At 40.6% G+C, this 18204-nt stretch overlaps 1 protein-coding gene across 1 annotated transcript in view; it reads right to left on the bottom strand.

Moving 5' to 3' along the window:
* Positions 1-16790, bottom strand: part of Ack-like (activated Cdc42 kinase-like) — a 216375-nt gene extending 199585 nt beyond the window's left edge. The window contains exon 1 of the mRNA XM_071594800.1: positions 16565-16790. The gene's annotated coding sequence lies outside the window, so the exon portion shown is untranslated. The remainder of the gene's footprint in view (positions 1-16564) is intronic.
* Between the last annotated feature and the right edge of the window lie 1414 nt (positions 16791-18204).

The following is an 18204-nucleotide window of genomic DNA, read 5'->3' as shown; positions in this document are numbered from 1 at the left end:
TAAAGTGCAAATTGTCCTCACGTCAGGGGCTAATCCAGTAAGTAGTTGTAACCTTAGCAGGGAAAACATTTTAAGGTTATAATAACAGATACGAGCAGTCTTGCAATTTTCTCCTTTCCAATTATTAAGTGGAAAATTGCAAGAATTTTCGTCTCCATTATTATGGAACAGTTCCACCACATCACACACGAATCTGTAATTTGTATTTGTAAGGTTTTTTTACGTCCCCCTATGTGCGTACGTGCATATTATACATCACGCATCTGTTAACAGACTAACAATCTTGCTTCTGTATCGTTTCTTGAAACGATTAGCGATTTAACTAGCGCAAAATATAGCTGCTACGTGAAAACTGGGTTACAAAAAAAGGAAGGAATCGCTCTCAAATGAAAAAGCTAGAGATTTATTTAGGCAAAGATGTTCTTTAAAAAAATAAAACGCCGCTAAAGCGTTAAAAAAAACGACCAACGCCTTCTTCGACGTGATGTGGCGGCGCGGTAGCCCAAGGAGTCAAGTGTTCGGTTACCGGCCGGAGGGTTCCGGGTTCATATTCCTTTGGGCACCCCTCTGCGTGATTTTCTGGGCACAAGATCTTCCTGGGAAACCACAGGCAGCACTGGGAAAGGCGCTAGGCCGTTTAGCGCTAACGTGTGAATCTCACAAGCTCTAGGGACTACCACTAAGTGAGATTCACTCTCACTAACAACCCAAGCTTCCTACGAAACCACTTACATGTTAAATTAAAAATATATTTTTTTTAAATAACTCTGTCCTGATTTTATTCATGCCACCGGTTTTGCCTCAATCGGATATAATCTCGCAATATTTTAGACATCTTTATGAGCTCAGCTTCATAAAGCTGAGTTAGGTTCCAATATTTGCCAGATGATATCTTGGTGAAGCTCGCTAGGTTAATAAAACCCGGTGCATGAAAATATTCGTTTAACATCAATGATGGTCACATCCACCCTTCAACGCCTTGAATTATTAAAATTACTGAACAATGTGGTTTGATTTTGGTATATATGTATTCATCTATCGTCTCTGTCCTACGGTTTCTCAGAAGGGAAAAAATTCCCCTTCCCCCCGACCAGCTGCCTTGCGTCGATATTTGGGGAGCCGGCCGATGCTTCGGACGGCGAGACAAACTTTCCACGTCGCCCCCGAACCGAGCGTCCGTCCCCTCGCACCCGTCGAGGTCTGCCCTGCCCTCCCAGGTCCGAGGGTTCCAAAGAGGAGGAGGAGAGAAGAGGGGCGGCGGGGTTCACGGGGAGCGGGAGAGGAAGTTGAAGAGAGTGGTACGCACGAGATCGGAGCTGTTCCTCCCAGCTTCCGGCGCCGGCGAGAACGGAGAGGCGCGGGGGAGGGAGGTGAGTCCCAATGAAGGGGAGGGTCGAGGGCTCGAGGGAGGGTGGGGGGGGAGGTTGCAAGGGAGACAGGGAGAGGCGTGGGCGGGTTGGCTCGAGTGTGGGGGGGGGGAGGCGAGAGATAGAGAGAGAAAGAGGGAAGTCACAAAATGGAACTCCATTCCCACGCCGATGCTACGATATGACGGAGGAAAGGGAGCCGCGTGTCGCTCGGAAGGGAAGACGACGCGTGGAAGATACGATGAATTCCTACACGACGCATGCATTACCTCACGGACGGTCATCTAAAACATCGATACGGCAGCATCGATCCTCCCCGTCCAACATCGAGCGAAATGCGGCGATGTGTCCGAGTGATACATTTAAGGAGACGGGTTGGCTTTCGCGTGGGATCGGCCTCAACTTGAACTCGAGTCACGCATTCACGACCCTACGTGGAAGGGAATAATTTTCGCACTGGACGCGTTGCAAGGAAAAGCTGTCCGTTTCCTGAAATATCGCCATGGACGAACGCACAATTAATGGGTATCCTAAACAACCCCCAACTTACCCAAAATATTCACAATGACTTAAGTGACCTGGGTTGTCCGTCGATTCCCTTCAAACGCTCAAATTTAATATACAGATATATACTTGTTTACACAAAATTACACAATTGAGTACATATATTATAAGTAAATACAATCAAAATTCTCCTAAAATATCCTATAATAATAAATATACTAAAATAAAGTTTGTCCGACCGCGCTAGGAGTGATAAGTGTTTTGGGTTTTAGTGTAGCTTGGTGCGTTATCACTCCCTGCCACACACCCTAGTGGTGGCTGGCAGGGTACTAAATAAAACAAATAAAACATTCGAATATCCTAAGATTGCGCAAGCGATGGGTTACAAAATTTTACGGCAGTCGACGGGATATCATCCTCACTCATACCGATGGAATACAGTGATGACGTCGTTCATACGAACGAAAGCCGAAAAATATAACTCCAGTGAAATATCTCGGTCATTTTCGACTACTCGTTTGCGTCGTTAGGAACAGGTTAGGCGGGAGAAGTAGAGCGGATTGACAAATGTAAAATAGGGTGAATTTGACTGGTTGGACTGGCAAACGCCATCAATTTGCGCGGAATGAAAGGCGACGAGGGATCGAACGCCTCGACGAATCACCGGACGGATGGCGTACTGACTTTCTTTTCCACGATCCATCTGTTTCAAAAACTTCGTCCATAACAGTATAAACTGCCACAGGCCAAAAGTTAACAAATTACACAACAAGATACCAACGTTATAACCCGGAATTTGGTTACGATATTCGGGGATAGAACACAACTTGCATTGATCAATTAAGGTCTCCGAACTTCACAAGCTCAGGGGTGTGTACCTGTAAATGTATAAAAAATATGTACGGATCCTTGAACTGTTTGCTTTAGTACCAAAATAGGTCTTTAATGTCTTAGAAACAATTTTGGAAAAAATCATGGTTGACTATTCATTTAATTCTCATCCATAATATCAAATAAAAACTATTAGGGAAAGAAAAAGTTTTGTTGATTCCACTTAACGTTTTAATTTTACTAAAAACTACGAAGGTTACTCCGAAAAACTATCATATTTACGTAAATAAATGTTGGCATGGTTACTCAAATCAATGGTGTGATGGAACGTGAAAACTTTCATCAAAATCCTAGGTGATTGGTCCCAACACAGATTCGGTTGAATTGATGTGGACGTTCGGCTCTCCCGAACATTGCACCGCTTTTATTTCTAAAGGAGGGACCCGGTTACATCTTCCAGATTTTGACACGGAACCCTTCTTCCAGCTTAGCATATGAACGCTCGACCGAAGAGAATACGACGTCAATATACGTCGTCATTAAAAACGAATCTGAAAAACTAATCGAAAGTTTTCCCGATGATCAAGAACAAAGGCACTTTTACGATAACGACACATCGTGTCGGGCAGTGATTGATTTAAAGAGACATCGGTACAGGTAGATGGGCATTCAGCAAGAGTTTAAGGCCTTTGAATTGATATATATATATATATATATATATATATATATATATATATATATATATATATATATATATATATATATACATATAGTGGTGAGTTCAATAAAATACACCAAGTCCTATTCGATATTACCCACCTTGGGTATGGGTTTTGTCACATGATCACTAATGTATACAAAATACAAGTCACGCGTGCAACCATTTCGGATTCCAACGAGCTGTCATATCAATCACACAATGCCGGATGTTTTGGTGGGTGTGATACAGCAATTTTACCATCAAGGTTGATTGCTTTCATTTCACACTCTTATTGCGAGCATCAATCAATGTGATATGAATAAGAAAGAGCTTCGTTAGGCACGATTTGTTTCTTACTCATCTAAACTTTCTTTAAATAGTATCACCACATTGACGAAATTAAGCCAACATATTTCCCTGATTCTCTTTGCGTATTTTGCCCATGGAAACCTGTGATACTAAAGTAGAAAAGCAATAACAAACAACACCGGCAATTACGTTCACTATACATGCCTACGAACTTACAACATTTGAAGGTGAAATCACAAGACCATGGTACAAAATCCCTCCCTATCTCTGCAACGGTCCGAATGATGGGAGCAAAACTTATGGGGATGATGGAATTTTACCCGACGAACCGTCGGAAGAGTTCTCACACCGTTGCATTCGTTGACGTTCGTGCTTCTTACGTCACAGGAAGACTTGTTCCGCTGTCCGTATTTATCTACACGTGTAATCCGCTATTCAGCTCGTTTGAGGTAAGCTTCCATCCGGAGCAGAAAACAGAAAAAAAATCTTCAGTAAATCTAATGATATTACTTAATAATACTATATTCAAGACGTGATCTTCCAGCTTGGGTTTCTCTTACGTGGCTTCCCTAAATTAAAAGGCACACGAACGTCGGCAAAATTGTCATTGGTAGTATGTGAAGTACGTATATAAAAAATAAATGTTTGTCCAAGGCAGAAAATATGGTAGTGCGCCAAAGTGCACTCCAACCCCCCACTTACTTTATGGGAGTCAAATGTTGGTAAAACAGGAAATGACTAAATGCGGAGGGCATGGTGGAGTACCTGAGAACCCTCCATTATAAAAATAGGAGAGATCGGGTAAAAAATGATAGGATAAGGACAGAGCAGTATGGAGTACCGGTAATGGCAAAGTATGCAGGAAGTGTGCTACGCTGGTCTGGCCACTTGGAAATGATGTGCGTGAATAGAACCACCAAACAGATATATGAGAGGAGATGAAGTGGGCAGAAATTAAGGGTAAAGCCAACACAGCCATAGGCAGGCGTGATCAAAGTAACACGCATATATCAAAATGAGGAATAATTTGAGATTTGAGGAACATTATAAGAGAACGTACAAAGCAACATATGAATGTGATAAATACGCAAAATTAGGATTCAGGAAATATGCGAGGACAAATCAGAATGGAGGAAAACGGTAAAAGGGATAATATTTCCCAAAAGAACTTAAAATGAGGTTTTTTTTTACTGCATCTACCCCGAAATGGAACGACGTGAAGTCTCTGTACTTAATTATGCACGTAAATTATTCCTACAATTAGACGGATGAGTGGTTAACTTTGAAAAGAACTAGGCTTCATTAGGTGGAGGCCAGGCAAATGTCTCGCAAATAAAAAGTAAGGGAGAGGGGTTATTTCATATTGGTTAAGCCACACGAACGAAATTATTCATTGTGACACGCTGGGGAAAGCGTAAATGAAAGAAGATCATCTAGGTTGATGAGATAATTTCACAAGTAAGAGAATTTGGAAGCAGGATTGGAATCCCTCCTCTCAAGAAGGTAGAAATACGGTATGCACATTTCAAGAGGGTTCACGACTAACATCGTGAGAGTTAAAACGGCGGAATACAACATCCGGACAAGGTAAGTGAAACAAAGTCCAGTAAATATCCCGCAAAAAAATTAACCGTCGTCTTCCTCTCGCAACAGAATTAAAAACTCACACATTTGGTAAAAATGGCCTTATTGTCGTTCAACGAATACTTTCACAAAAACACTTCATAAAAAATACATAGATAAAAGGCTAATTTCCAAAAGCGCACCATAAACAATCTCGTGTGTTCAGCACGGTTTTCACCACGTAGATGTGCCCTACATCTTTCCTCGCCTTTAGCTGACAACACTCTCATCAAGAGAACGATGAAAGATCTCCCGTGAGTTACTGCTAACGCTCTTTATAATATGATTTTCCTCTGTAACCTTATTTCCGTTCATGGATTTTGGGACCCAACTCAAACGATTCGTGATATCGTCGGGAATCGAATTATTTTGTTTTTTATCAAGCATTTACCATTCGTATATATTAGAATGCATCGCATATATTAGAATGGTGATAACGCGAGCAAATTACGAAAACACATTTCCACTCAATGTCAGACGAAGGCAATTAAGCACAGTTTAAACTTCCATTCGCACATAGAACGAAGGAAACGAAAGCGACGGCCACTTTGGCAGATTGCCATAATCGCTGCCTCATCATCGAAAATGAAAGTCGACATTATCCTGATCTAAGGACTTATTAACGACTTCCCTCGGCCCCATGGTAAGCAAATCCTCTCGAGAAGGCTTCCGGTTCGTACCAACCTGTCGAACGTCCCGCTGTAAAGGAAAGTTAATTACGTCAAGCCAAACAAGGCGACGATGGCCCGATGACGACCGAGGGCTAATCGAGATCCATGCCCAGAAATCCACGTCGTCCCACGGCAGGAGCCTCCACCCCCTGGACCAGGATCCTCCTCCATTCCCCGCTCGAGGAGGGGTGCGAAAATAATTCCTTCGGCCGACAAAGATGCACAAACACGAGACTTAGGGGATGGGCGGGGGGAGACTGAAGGGAGAGGTCGAGGAGGAGGGAGAGATGGGAGGTCAGCCGGAGGGAGTGGGGGAGACGGAACACCGGGGGAGGGGGGGAAAGAAGGGAAGGGGGGAGAAGGAGATGGAAGAGGAAGAGACGCCACCAGCGTCCTACATTTCCATATCAATCGAAATTCCGCTACGGGCGGCCGTTACCCAGAGCCGGGGTCGCCGCGCTAAGGGCTAGGATTCCATCCGCGGCTCGCGCTGACCGCGACTGGACTCGGTAACCTTCTCCCTCCCGCAAGGAATGCGCGGAGTGCGAATCGGAAAAAAAAGTTGAAAACTTGATATCGCAAAAGCTTTGATGCATCGACATCTATGAACGAATCGCATTTTACGCGATTTCGCGACGTGTCGATTCGCACTACACCCTTACCTCGACTCAATGCGGACCATGAGGCCACACGAAAGCGACGATAACGATATTCTAGGAGCGACTTTCTTTCCTCGCCACAACGGCGGTGAAAAATGAAAAAGCGGCGAAGCTCCCCATTTCCCACCTGTTGACCGCCATGACACCATGATATTGGCGCCACCGTTGAATTCAGCCCAACGATTAATTATTCCCAAATTTTCACTTCCCCTGCCGATCATTATTTCACTCGACTATCTTACACTATTCCTTGAATCGATATTTTTCACAGCTCATCCTTATTACATGTAATTCTCTGGGGTGCCAAATATTTTTAGAGAATACAATTTCTACATGGCATAAATGAAGCGAGAGGTCTGCAGCAGTCTCCCAAATCAATAAAATTATATCTTCCTCCATTATTTTTTTAAATATTCCAACCGGAGTAAAAATTACATAGTGACAAGATTGGTTTTTAGCAATATTTGCGAGTGCTATTATGCAATTGAAGTATATGCATACTGATAGGTCCCAAAATGACATAAACTACGCCTTGCGAAGTGGGATTCAATGACTAAGTGTTGAAAGTTCAAAACATCGATTTAAAAACATAAAGAGTTAGCACTCCCTTCAATTATTTCCATATTTATTGCGCTCAGGATATTTTTCTCTCGATTCGGAAGACGATATTTAAACTCGAATACTGCTAATATCAAAATAAAAGGAACCATAAAATGGAGGAATGTAAAAATTCAGATAGGAATGAATAGAAGAGAAGAAGGAAAGCCAGGACAACAGGACGGGGGTGGAGGCATAAGTTGAGAGAATCGACGATGGTTCGCCAAGGAAATCGCAATGCTATCAAATTTTGAGGGAGACACTGGAATAGAAGGAACCGAGATGCAGAAACCGGGAGGACACATAAATATACAAGGGTAAGACAGGAGAAATGTAAGGGGGCGGGCACGCCACAGGAATTGAGCTGGATTTATGAGGAGAGGAATTGGACACAGTGAGAGAGTTGGTCTAATGTGGTAAATCGATAACATCGGACACAGAGGAACTACTAGACAGCAGCGCTAATCACGCCAAAGCAGCATTTAATAAGATAAACGAAGCCTTCATCTCCGGAAGCTTCAATCTACGGCTGAGGAAACACCTCTTTAAGGCGTACTTCTTTACGACAGCGAGCCCTCGACACTCGGGCGAAAAGATAGGAGAGTGGTGGCTTTGGAAATATGTTGTTACGACAAAATGCTGAAAATATCACATAAGAGGACATTCACAAACGAAGAGGTACTTCGGAGAAATAGAGAAAGTCCGTGTTAGCTCAGAATATCAAAGAAGAGAAGATAAACACGGATTGGCCATATATACTCAAGCATGGAGGGTTTGTTTAGGTCCCAGTTAAGGGCTCTGTGGAATGAAAGAACCTCAGGGTCAGGCCTAAAGTGAACTACATGGACAGTTGTCGACGGAGCTAGGATGCCAATCGTACGGGGGAAGTAGAGAGTGTGGTCCAGCACCGCACAAGATGAGAAACTGCTGCAAACCAATTGTGCAAGTGTAATGGAAGATGAGTGGAGGCACAGAGGAAGGCCAAGAATGAATTGCGATAAGCAGGTAATGGAAGACGTTAGCACGAGGAACTAAGAAGGATGAAAAAGATTGGCAGGCAACAAGGACGGCTTGGAGAGCTGCCACAGAACATCTTTCGATTGATGAACGTATACAAACGCCAAATCTGCAGCGCAATGTGACGGATCGCATTGCTCGGAGAATCGACGTCGCAATGCTATAATCGCACGGACATCGCATCCGACGCATCGCAATTCTGCACTCGGGGGGAATGGGGGGGGGGCGCCTCAGAGGGGATCGCGGCCTGCTGGCGGCCGGGCAAGCGACGCCTCCCCCAATCAAACCCAGAGATCGCCGCCAGTGCCCCATGATAGACGATCCCGTGGCGCCGCCGCCGCCGGCCATTCCTCACCCCCCATCCCACCCTCCTCCACCCGCAAGAAGAAAGAAAAGAAAACGACCGCGCGCACTCTTCTAATAATCGTGGCGGAAAAGGGTCATCAGCTGGTATCGCGTCAATCGCGGCACATTGTTTAGAGACGCGTCAACGGCTATATTCATCATCCGTTTATTAAATACCGACGTCGAGGAAGAAATTATTCATCCTTTTTTTTTCTTGTCAACCCACGTCAAAACCGAATGAATTCATCGCCCGCTTAGTAAATTCCGGCGCTATCTCCCGCTCCTCGCGACCTATGACATCGTGAGCTACTCTATCATTCTGTGGCATTGTTTGCATTTGGGCCCAGGCGATAATACGCGGCAGAAGAGCACCGAAAGCACCAGGTGCACGACCAGATCACTACGTCAGGCGCCATTTCGCTTACGAGGGCACGCACGACATAGAAGTTATGCCGGCCCGTTCATCCATTTACGAAACGAATTCAAAATAAAAGATGATTGTTGCTCGTAATCATACGAAGACACCGCGGAGTGAATATGACGGGCTCTAGCAGAAAGGAATTGCATCGGGTATTTGCAGCAGCTTAAGGAGTTGTCAAGATAACATGGCATGGACCGCAGCAGCATTCCTTGGAAAATAAGGAAAGTCTTACGGGATCGGATGGGTTTTACCGCGCAGAATTTTCGCAGCAGGCGTTGTTTTTGGACAGATGTGCTAAGTCAAACATCTACTAAGAGCCTTGCCGTCAGATCACAAATCAGTGCTTCGGTAAGATACACTGCTTGGCTATTTGCTCCCGTCACTCATCTCTGGGCGCTTTGCAAGTTATATAGGCGTACATGTGTGCATGTAACAGATCGAAAGGATGCGAAAATCTAAAGGTGGGAACCGCCGAAAGGTATCATCCGAACGCCACTCGTAACGTAACCCTTCGCTATCCTCCGACACCACCACACCGCAATATATTTTCACCCGATACAAAAAAAATAATGTATCATCGTCACCCGGCGTGTATTTCGGGAAGTAGTTAAGAGCGAAGTGGTTAAGATTACAGGCTTTCTAATCTCGATGGTCGTGATTCGCCACCCCGCGGCGGTGAAACTTCGAACCCCCAGCGACCGTGTTATCCTCGCAATAAACTCTTCTTGCTGCGAACGATGAATGCGAAGAAACGGGCATCGTTGCTATGTTATTACGCATCCCGTGGGATACCAAATGCTTTTGATTTACATCATAAATCTTTCGAACATAAATTTATCTCGCGAATTCCTACCGCACTATTATGGAGAGTCAAACGATCGACAGAAACATAAAACAGTAAAAATGAATGCTATTTAATGTATATTCACTAGAGAAATGCAGGCTATATAGGTTTTTCAACCCGAAGTTGACCGCTAGCAGCTCTCCACTCTGCCCTATATCCAATGGCAATTCTTTTCTCAGAACCCCAAAGGGTTATTACTTTACCAATTTTAATTTATTTTCTCTCCTATTTTACCTTGGCCCTCTAGTCACTACTATCAAATTCCCAACAAATACATTTACATCAATATTTTCCGTCCTCCTGGTTCTTCTTTCCAATACTTTTCCTCCTGTACTCTCCAATGTTTCTTCGTTCATATTTTACGAGTCCTTGCGACATTTTGCATCGATATATAGCACCAGGTTTCGAAACCCCCTATTCTCCACTGGTTCACTTTTCCAACTTTTATGCATCTCATCTACAAAACAGTATCTCCATCAGGAAATATTTCGCGTAGTACTTCCTTATTTACATATGCATATTGCACAAACATAGTAGACGCCTATTTATAAACAATATTAATGCGTTGTTATTGTAAAAATTAGTCAAAGAAATAACTCAATACGCGTCTAGCAATTATCAACTGTCCTAAAATATGAATATAATGATAATAATGACTATAATTAAATAATTTTCATTTACTGTAGATATTTTTGTCCGCCAGTTTTCTAGTTTTTAAATGTTCTACTACTCATGACGCAGCAACGTACGTTTTGCCAAAGATTGACATGTATATCGTAATTATGTTTTAAATGACTACGATATACTTATCCACCAATGAATTCATCCGTTATCACACGATAAGATTCACATTAAATCGATCATTTACATATTCATTCGATGATATCTTATCTGTCACTTCGACAATCACTTTGATTCAAGTTAATCGTTCATTTACACTCAACTTCAAACCCTTAGTCATTATTTAATCTCCATTTCAATTGAATTAGAATATTTTCAACTGAGTTCAATATTAAGACGGTGATATTTAATGTAAATGGAAAAAATGAATACGTTAAATAGACTCATATCTCCGATTTTAATAGCACATTTCATGGCACAAATGTTAAATTGCGAGGAATAGATGCTTAGTGGTTTAACTCACTGCGGTACACGGGTTTCCTTTTTTTATTAATGTGGTCACTTTTATTGAACAAGTAATGAATTCCCATTTGAAGTATGCGCATGCGTACAATAAATACTTAATACAACATAAAAGAGGTATTAATTAGCATGATTTGATAATAAATCCGCAAATAAAAAATATCATAAATAAATAGTAATAATTATTAATCTACAATACAGGTTTACTGTAGTAGTATACTGTAGTTTACTTGACTGAATCACAAAAATATACTGGAGGCACGTTTTATTCTAATGTTTTCACCCAAAAAAGAATGAAAACATAATATTTATAAAAATAACGCGGAATTTAGGTACAATAATATACTTGGATACGGAAATATGATAAATGACAGAGGTTTAGGATACAAGACGATAGAGATGAAATGGAAGGAGCTAAAATAAAATAACGTGCAAAATTTCATATGTGAATTCATCGTTAGGAAAAATAGGCTGGTCGATATTTCGCTAATGGGACCTGGCTGGCCGTTCCTAAATTCGGGACTTGCCATTAACTATACGCGAATTTCAAGCCTCTTACTGTTAAAAACAAATAACTCTCTTTGTAGCCTAATATTTCTTTCCCTCCTTCTGCCCAAATAATATTCGGGTGTTCCAAAGCAATAAACTTACAGAAAGCGACAATATCTCCAATTACCTTTTAGATAACTTATCTTAATTTGGCAAGTCACGTAATACTTACGCCACCTATATAACACCTTCCGCTAAAATAGCCATTAAAGAAATCTATACGCCCGACAGAATCACCTCCTTTCATTTCATTATATTTGACCAATTTCATAATCGGATATTCTCCAACCGCTGTTGTAGTAGGCCTGATAATTGATAATACGTCAGATATGTAAATTTTTTGAGTTGACAACTGTCAACGTATTTTTACAATGGAGAAACTACCACGCTACTAAGAAAGAGATCGATATTATCATCCTTTATAAAATAAAAAACGACCTGTGGTCCGTTATTGACGTTAAGATTTGATCAGTACACGATCAACTCAAAAGGGAAAGAACATCAAACGACGTTTCCTTCAATATTAAAACAATAAACAACACTTCACATTGCTCCAATTTGTCCATTTGGTCAGAGGGGACACAGCCGGTATTACTAAATCCCAGCCCTAAACTCGATCATCCCTATACTAAGGCAATAATTACTTCGCCCATTAGCAACAACTTCGTCGTATTATCCTGTAGGCATACGAGTATATATAATGTTCAGCATTTACTAATGCCGCGACTAACGGCACGTGGGAAAAATGTAACCCGCTAAGTGTTTCGAAACTTAGGCATATATTTTCTCAGACACTCCCTTCAAAATGTAGACGAGTGATAAATGAAAGACAGACAGAAACCTCCTATGAGGACATTTAAAAGGGTCTGTAAACCATCTAGCGGATTTGAGAAATAAGACCGATCAGTCCGTGTGCGAGACTTTACAATGAACGGGATTACCCTTACCGGAATGGTTCTTCATTGAATGAGCAATCTAGTTTCCTCAAGTGCTATTTCGGAGCATTTGGCGTACGTATATTTTATTTAGGGGAAGAAAACAGCTGCCGGATGACGTGCGTTACTTGACGCTTACGTGACGCGCGGGACTTGAGCGGGGATTAATATTTTCCGCCTTCAATTATCAGGGCGCGGCAGTTGGATTCGATGATCCTTTGTTGGAGCGAACACAATATTTTGCCAAAATTTCGCTGCTCAGGCTAGTTGATTCTTTTCAGTTAGAAGAACATTTTCTATATTATTCCTTCATAGATTAGCTGAATGTACTCTACTTACTCTATACTATGTGATGTCTACGAGACAACATGTCTAGTGCATCACTAATTGAACACCTCAACATTTTGTCCTAGAAGACACCACAGGGGCATATGGCAGGAGATTCTTGACAACTAGTCATTGATGAAAGTGCACGAATTTTGCATCTATAATTTAAAAACATGAATTATTTGATTACCGAACTACTGGGATGGATTCACCTCTTGTTTCCGTCTCTATTACATATTTTTAAAGCTTATAATTTTTAAACATTAATAAAATGTTAATATTTAAAAAAAAATCAGAGATCGGATTAATTAAAACGATGCTTTTAAAATAGCAATTCCGTAATATTTTTCTAATTAAATCTATTTCCTTAGGCAAGTTCACTATCGGCTCAATTACCGATTTCTTCGATATAGAATCATTTTTCCCTCGCACAATTTGAGATCACAACAACAGGAAGCATAACTCACGACAGATGGAACTTCCCAAATGTCATTGATCAAAATTTTCTCTAATGGTTGGTGACTTATCATCCCCTGCTATACACCCTATTGGCTTTCAGGGGTAGGATGTAGACAAAACTTTCTTCGGCTGGATCTCTTCTTCTGTGCACGGATATGTAGTTGCCACAAAATCAACGATCCCCTAAATCTTTAAGCGCCTTACTATCAACAAAGAGTTTACAAAAAAAATTTTTTCCATTCGTATTGAAGCAACCTTTACCTACGTCGCACTCACATTTTATTTTGTTGACAACAGTTACCGCAAAATACTTTACCGAACATGTCACGCCAAGGAACCCCCAACTAGCCCGTTGCACAAAATCCTGCATTGGGACTTTCTTTCAAAAATACTACCACTGAGCAGTGACTCTATAATCCTAATTGCAAATTTACCTCCAGGTAATGTACACTCGGTAGCACGGCTTCCAGTTGGGCATCATTTAATACGTGGATTTACTATTACAGTTTTCCTAGCTAGCATAATAGCAACGTTATTCAGTAAAATGGAGACAATAAGACCAGTGGATCATAAAAAAATGAAGACTACAAATGAAAAAACGTGTACAAAGCGAAAAATTTACCTTCATAAAATAGAGATATTTTTTTGCAACTTGTAGCTAAATAGAAGTGCTTTGCATGTTTAATATCCACAATTCGATCCTCCGCTCCTATATTCGCTAACGTAAGGAATACGTACATGAAACCTTGAAAGGAAAACGGAAACGCAAAGCAGTACTCCTACGGATCATTTTGCTGAGATACTCGAAAAACTTTGCTCTTTAGCCTTCCACTTGCGCCCGACCTTGCATATCGTGGTTTTCAAGAACAGGTTCTACGGAGAGCCTGGGTCCTGGCGCCTGCTCTTCCTCCTCGGCCATTCCGAGCGCTGGGAGCCCCAAATAAAAGAACAAACGCCATTCTTTCTCGAGTTAAGCTTTTCGCACAGACTATGCTGGCGACTGGCGGACCTCGCTCCCCTACTTCAAGTCAAGATCAGGATTTCTGTGACAACAAAACAATGTACTCTTATACTTAACATTCCAAGCAGTAGCGAAGTAAAATCTAGATCAAAATGTTTGAGATGAGCTCCTGCAGAATTGAAATACTCCATTACCATAAAGAGATAGGCCAAACAGGATTCGGAGAAAGACAAAACAGTTCGATGAATAAAAAACATAGATTTGCATGCTCATCCATGTGATTACAACGTAACAACAAATCCAAATGCACGCCAGTACACAATACCTTCCACGAAGAGTCACCGTACTAGTGGAATAGTCGTAGAATATGGGGTAGACATTTTTAAGCATTTGGCGCCGGCGATAGACGTTCCAGCTAATGCAGCAATAACCACGCTACAACCACAACAGAGCTCACCCAACAATTACAACGAAAAAAGACAAAAATGAGGGAATAACAGCACTGAATTGAGCTTAAAAATAGAGTAATAGGAATAAATGGTTTAGACCTCATGATGGTAGGCTCAGCCGACGATGCGTTCGCGTTTATTTAGCGCACTCCCTGGTTATTGATGGTTTTCAAGTTCCGCTTTCACGTGCAGCAAACGAGAGTTGGGAAAGCCGAATGAGTCAATCCAAAGGTAGCCCCTACTATCAATCAAGTATTCAGCTGCGCAGGTGTTAACCCATTTTTTGGCATTATGCTACTTACATTAGTCAAATATAATGGACAAGCTTGCAATATGCATCAATGAGGTAATGAATAAAATAAATTAAATTTTTAGCCAGTTTATCCATTAAAAGAAAGAATTACAAGAATTTAAATCAGAATTAACGATGAAAATGACATTTAGAAGACGATAAAACCGGTGTAAAATATGCAAATGTAACGGTATGTGACAGAATTTCATTAATGTCGTGATAATTTTAACGCAAAGTAAACAGCCTCCTTCCGGAATAAGTAACCGGGTATATAGTTTATTCCAGGATAGAATTAGAAAATTGGTAATTTTCTTGAGCATATTAAATTACGAAAAATATTATTAACCACTTAATTTTTTTTTTAATTGTGGCAAAGAAATAGAGACAGAATGGGTGTGCGGAGAGGATTTAATATAACTCTTCGCCCTAAAATATATCCGTTTGATGGAAATTCACTTATTTCAATGAGATCTTACAATTTTTGTAACCACTGCGGTCCTGTATAATATTACTGTAATTACTTAGCAAAACAGCACATTAAACAATTCCCAAGAACAGCGATTTTCACAGCTAATGGTTAGCACAAAGTTGATGGAAAATTTCACGACTGAACATTTCCATAAAATTATGCATAAAAATTTCGAAATAATCGCGCCACGAAATGTGAAGGAAAGGCCTGCAATTGCCATGGCAAACTTTGAATGGACGCACAGTAGATCCAGAATATGAAAGCCAGCAATTAATCTTAACACTGAATTTTCATTAAGATTTCAAATACGTCCCAGGAAGACGTCCTACTTAGCTGGCTTCATAAATTAGCCGTCTACTCACCAAACAACAAGATTCATTCAATGAAAGGCATGATTACTCCATGGTTAGGGAAAAATTGATGCCGGTCCATTGGCCTCATTTTTTTGACAGCTGATCTAAAGAGATACTTAAAAGTTCCTACACTCCTTTGGCAAGGGCCCAATTTCCTAAACACAATCATTAATCCAAATACTATATTTATGGACATGAATAATAAAAATTTTACACGTCGAACTGTCACAGCAAAGCATAGATGAAGATGCTCATTTTAGTATGTACTCTACTATTAACGGTAACAAAAAAATTCAAAGATATACAACACATACATGATTCTGGCGGTTATCACAACAGTGTAAAATTGTTATAAAAATACGGTCAGCACTGTAATGGTCTTCTGCCATTGCTTACATCAAAACCAAAATATCAACAATAGGAAATATATATTTGGTTAGCCTATGAAGAAGAGGATATCTCATTGGTGAATAGCATTTGTACATGAAACGAGGAATGTAAAAACTAAATTAACAAAAGCTAAATTATTGGCAACATATTCAGTAGTACTCGGTCATCGGCTACTGAGGTTAGAACACACGTTTACAGATACGTAAACAAAGAGCATGCCAATGGATAAAAACTCGCAGTTTAGACAAGACCTAATGCTTCAAGCTCTATTTCAGATAAATATCACTGTTATCAATTCTTCATGTTCAACTAAAGGTATAAATACAAAAGTGATAAAAACACATCTCACCCTGATGACAGATACGATTCTCCCGTACAACTTATTCTGCAGCGGCAATCGGATTCCAAATTCTCATTTTGCTTCTTGAAAAACAAGGCACTTGTTATCCCGGTGTTCACTAGTAACACAAAAGTAAAGTTTCCCGAATTTGAATATACATGCAGAAATGGAAATTTTCACCACATAGAACGGACACAACCAAATGTCTTGCACATACAAATACGTATGACGCTCATCTACCTCACTCTCACAGGTCACTCGAGAGCCTCAAGAAACTTTCAGCAATACCATCCCTACAGTGTGAGTTGTGGGCCGTAGATGGCACCAGAAAGCAGGGAAGGAGAATTTTCATATGTCACCGAGTACATATGCACTTAACGTCAACGGAGATATTTGCTCCATTCATAGAAAAAATTCTATAACCATCTCGGAAATGTATTTGTTAATGTTTCCCTTAAAAGATAAATTGGTGATAAACGCTGTTCAAATGTTATATTTTCTGTATTCGAAAGCAAAAGTCACATTTATTGCACATTTATGGACAGCATAGTGTTAATATTTCGATTCTCTTTTGTCTCTAAAGTTTATAAGATATGTAATAAACTGAATATTTTCATCTATTACAATATTTGACGACCTATTTGTTGCATTTTTCTCTTAAGGTTGAATGAAAATTCACTGTGAGTTCCAGTATCTAATATTCCATAATTTTTATGGTCCTTTGTAATGAATCTTGTCAATATAATTGATAAGTTTAAAGTTGCCCTGGAATGTAATGATCGCAATCCATAAATTTGTTTAATATAATTCTTATGAGTCTTTAGCTCAGTTACAACTCGAATACATAAATTTAAACCTTATCATTTAATGAATTTTGCGTTCGCTTGCACTTGATTAGAAATACTGCCAAAATTCTGGTAATGAAAAAGTGAATTGGTAACAGCTGATACATTAAAGATCGAACTCAGCCAAGATAGCCATATATTTCCCCAGTTCTCTTTTCCAAGCTATGGTACTTCAGGGGTAAGTCCCATATTTTAGGAAACACCGGCAGCACAGCATGCCGAACTGCTAGTACCGTGCCATTTAGTGCATAGTACTTGGTGACCTCTACCCACATAATCAAGTAAATCAGGTACTGTAGTTTGTATTCTCACATCATCTGGCCAAACAACGTAGGCAACTTCATCAAAATCAACAAAGCTCCCATTCCCACCCCATTTAGGGCCACTCTAATCTATACTTTCAACGTAAGAAAAACTTCTGCCAAGTAATATTCACCCATGCGTGGTATCACAGTCGGTGGTCCCAGATGATAAAGAGGGTCTAATGTGCTGTCAGGTATCCTTAGTAATCAAGAAAACATTAATAGCTGCCAAAAAAAGGTATAACTCCAAGAATCAGGAGCTGTCTAAAATCAGGACCTGAACGAAAAATCAAGTGGCTAACCTTAAAACTAATATCTAGCAGCAAACTAACATGAGTTGAGATGAATATTAAGTTCATCAGTCAAAAAAATACAAGTTGCCATAAACGAGGACTGCTTTAAAATTCAGGGACTTTTGTCCAAGAATAGGGACAGCTACAAAAAATGTTGCTTAGCCCCACATCAAGATAGATTTCTAAAGGGAAACTGTAATAAGGTTCAT

The sequence above is a fragment of the Hetaerina americana genome, unplaced genomic scaffold (genome assembly GCF_022747635.1).
Source record: "Hetaerina americana unplaced genomic scaffold, ioHetAmer1.1.p SCAF_7, whole genome shotgun sequence".
NCBI classification, from domain to species: Eukaryota; Metazoa; Arthropoda; class Insecta; order Odonata; family Calopterygidae; genus Hetaerina; species Hetaerina americana.
Note: the sequence above shows the minus strand (reverse complement) of the source record. Positions and strands in the feature narration are given on the sequence as shown.